Below are 4,125 nucleotides of genomic sequence, written 5' to 3' on the forward strand. Positions count from 1 at the left end.
ATCTTCAACGGAAGTCAACGTTGCATAACCAAAAACTCGATTTCTAATTGCCCCGTTAAGGATCAGCAGTGAAGCATCAGTGTTGAACACTGATAGCATGCTATCGCTGATGATGATGATTGGCCGACAGCAACCCGCACGAGTTATGGTGCTGCGACAAAGGTTATACAGCAGTTGAAGATATCTCAGTTCTGTTAATGAAACACAACGATTCCCACGGCCATATAACAACAACCCGTGGTGTAGCCTAATACACATTTCCATTGAGACCATAGGCATCTCAGATTAGCAAACGCGAAGCGAGACCTGCAGATTCATGCACTGACCTCATCTGTCTCACTAAAATCAGAACTAATACAACTTCCAAAGTATGCAGAACACTCCACAATTCCGAGTGCTTGTGTCTGGAGTGTAAGTGGCGTGCTCAGTGACTGCATATCCACGAGCATGAACTTACATTTTATGGGCGCAAAGCGTATCCCAACGGATAGGATGACTTTGGTCAGTTCATCCAAAAACACCAACGCTTTCCCCTCCTCTTCGAAGGCGAGATCGATGTAATCTGCATATTCCAGATCGAAAAGGTTTTTGTCATAGGCTATTTGAAAGCCGGGGTTTCGGAGACCTTCAAGCGTTCGACACATCTTTTCATCGATCACGAAGTTAAATAGGAATGCAGATTAGGCATCCCTGACGCACACCGCTCTTGGAGAGCTCCCCGTATACTCTCACACGTCCGGAAGTCTGAGAATACAAAGCACTTACTACGTCCACAAACTTCCGAGACACTCCTTGGTGGGCAAGCGTGTCACACCGGTCAACCGAGTTGAATGCGCCTTGGAAATCCAGAAATACTAGAGTTGTGGGTGATTTATACGTACGGCGTTACCCCAGCACTTGAAGTGTGAGGATATGATCAACATAACCACTACCAGGGCGGAATCCCGCTTGCTACTCCCGAGTCAGTGTTTCACGAGCTAACGTAAGGCGACGAAGCACCAGTGACGCCAAAAGTCTCATTACGACCGAGGTTAAGCTGATCCACACTCGCTACGAGCCAGTTTTTGGAAAATGGGCACTATCACTGACTCTCCAGTTTACCGGGACATATTCGCTTTCCTAAATGCAAGCAAACACATCAGACAAGCGCTGACTGTGCCAGGCTATAGTAAGGGTTGCATTGTTGTACGGTCGCAAGACAAAATTTGCCGACAGATGTAAGGCGTCTTGAGACCTTTGATCAACGATGTCTCAGAAGCCCTGCTTGTGTCAGATGGCGTCAGGCAATTTGTAACGAGGTAGACAGAAGACGGGTATTTGGTTGTGCAGCATACACTTCAGGCGCAGGAAACACTCGACGTCATTAGTACGGTGGCTTGTTCACGTGCTACACATGCCGTAACACCGTCTGCCGAGACTAACGTTATTCTCCGTGCCCCCCTCGCGCAAACCACGAGGTGTGAAGAGTCTAACTGTTGTTCGTGAAATCAGACTTCCTGAATGGGATCCGGTGATTCTTCTTAGCGATTGAGTGGAGGCAGTGTGGGATGTCATTGGTGTTCATACTGTCACTTTCTTTCCGGAATGTCTAATTGAGCCCTTGGAGGTGCAGGCACCTCAGAATGCTTGCGATAGGATGAAGCCAGATCCATCATTCATCCACTTTTCCATTTTTTTCTATTTAAGGCTCTAAATACAATGAAATAAACTTTGCCGTTTTGTAGCACTGGAGCATCAGTGTCGCTACTGGTGTTGCTGTGTTTGATGACTGGTGACTTTTCAAGTAAGACTCCAGTTGCAGGATGTCCCTAGTCCGTGCGTTCCCCCATAGCACTATTCCGGACAATGAGTACCTAAATTTTCCTCGTCGCTGACTTATGCTCTCAAGTCTTCTCGAATTCCGTTCCATTTTAAGCACCTCTGGAGGGGGTCTATCTAGGGTACGTATGCTTTAAGTGTTCCTCTGACTAGCCTTGCTAATATCTGCTTTTATATTGAAGTACACTCCGATCTCTGCCTGAACACTTTAGTTTTTGTCACGATTTTTGCTCCGTTCGTTCGGTGTACACACTTTTCTAGTCACCGCTTAGGCACATATTCGTACCACGGTCGTACTTCGCGTTCGTTCTTCAACATCCGGTATATACTGCAGTCGTACTGCTAGCTACGACCTATTCAGTTGTCATACTGAATTACGATTAGTGTTCATAGTGGGTCATAGACTTTAACCGTTAGAGCTATGTACAGAACTTAGATTCCTTGGTTAGGGTCAACTGATTGTGAGACAGGCCATCGGCCCAAATAATTGATCGCGGATGGTTCCTCAAATCGAGTCGAAGCCCTCAGGTATGTCGACAAGAGAATCCGACGCCTAGCGGCATAAGTGTAGCTATACCTTCACACATATCCTTGACTGTTCAGCTCACAGTCGCACACTAGATCACGAGACTAGTCTTTTTTCTTCACTCACAAACCACGTCACACAAGTGGCTCATTTAACATTGGCTGTACCGACAAAAAGTCATGTGCTGATACCCATGTACAGGGAAACGTACCTACATATAGGGAAGCCGAACAGTTAACACACACAGGCTCGCGCGCACAGGGAGCAGGAAATCAACCACACTCCACAAACCCACGGACAATCACGGAACACGTGTAGCCGCTTTGCTGCGGATAAAACACGTTTCCACCCGGACTTTCACCAAGGGACTCTCGCAAATAAAGTTACCCTTTTTATTCGCTCCACATTTCACATTGAATTTACTTTTATATGTTTCAACTCACCACTGTCAACCATGGTAAAATGGTTATTAGTTCACCTACCTTCTAATTTATATTATGCCTACCATAACCTGTGCACCAATACAAGCACTCAAAACACGAGGTTACCTGGCTCCAACGCCCTACTTTGACCGCTTTGATTCTCGTTTGGTTGGCCCGGAGCGATGTGGCGAAGATAGGCACTGTGATACTTAAACATTCAGGTCGGCGGTCCTTGTCGACTTTTATCCCCAACATAACTATACCTACTCCACGTGCATCGAACAAACCGAGTCAAAACCAACAAACAGAGCGTTGGTATGGAGCAAAAGCTCCCCGCATTGGAAAGCGCAATTGACCTTGCCTGGAAAAGCAAAGCACTCCTGCAATAATCCATAAAACCATGAAAATCAGGTCAGAGAATATAGAATCAGGGCTTTATAATTGAAACGAACCCCAGATGATTGGATCCAAATGATGTGCCAAAACAACCTCCAGGGAGGACAATTTTCTGAATGCTGACAGGGGCACTGAAATAGCGGGTGATCTTCAGAACTCCCCTCACAGCCGAGCCGAGATGGCGACTCATTTCAAGAAATCGGACGGCGTGACCGCCCAAGGTCACCGATTGCGTTCAGATCCATTTGACAAACTAAGAAGGAGTGAGTCTGAAGCCACGTAAACTGCTATTTTTCATGCTGATTATCATATTTCTTCCCCCTATTAAAATCAGTTAAGTTACTGCACAAATGTTTGTTTTACTTAAAATACAATCGCGACCACCCGCTTCTTGAGCCCAACGTGACTTTGGGACTTCTACTAGGCGCGCAGTATTCGAACAATAGAATTGAATTTTCGAAAGCTATGACGTGTCCCTGATGGACTAAAGCAATCAGGCAATTGAGTGAGGAGTGCCAGGCTAAAATTTTCAGCCCCATTTAGGAATCCCGGGGTCCCAGCGATGCTGAGAAATTTCGCATAAATTCTAATAGTGCTTTAAATCGGGTTCGAGAAGGAGCGTGTACAACCGTCGGAGGAAGGTCATTCCACGCAGCTACTACCCGACCCGAAAAAAAGTTTTGTCTAACGGATGTGTGTGCCCTGAGCTTGAAGATTTTCTTACTATGTCCCCGCCGGGTGTTTGCTGGGTCAACGGTAAAAAACCTGTTTGCCAAGCTTTGTTCAAACAGGGCGTAAGTAAGAATTAGGTCCCCTCGGAGGCGACGGTGCTCCAGGGGAAAGAGATCAAGCATCGCGAGACGCGTTTCGTAGTCCACGGACTTGAGGCCGGCAACCATTCTCGTGGCGGCCCGCTGGACACGCTCAATGAGGGTAACGTCTTTCGTACGTCCTGAGTAGACA

General features: G+C 46.7%; 1 protein-coding gene across 1 annotated transcript in view; it reads right to left on the reverse strand.

Moving 5' to 3' along the window:
• Positions 1–644, reverse strand: part of T265_11785 (hypothetical protein) — a gene marked incomplete at both ends in the record, with an annotated part of 9,077 nt that extends 8,433 nt beyond the window's left edge. The window contains one exon of the mRNA XM_009178545.1: positions 458–644. The remainder of the gene's footprint in view (positions 1–457) is intronic.
• Positions 645–4,125: the final 3,481 nt, after the last annotated feature.

Source organism: Opisthorchis viverrini, assembly GCF_000715545.1.
Source record: "Opisthorchis viverrini unplaced genomic scaffold opera_v5_579, whole genome shotgun sequence".
Classification (NCBI taxonomy): Eukaryota; Metazoa; Platyhelminthes; class Trematoda; order Opisthorchiida; family Opisthorchiidae; genus Opisthorchis; species Opisthorchis viverrini.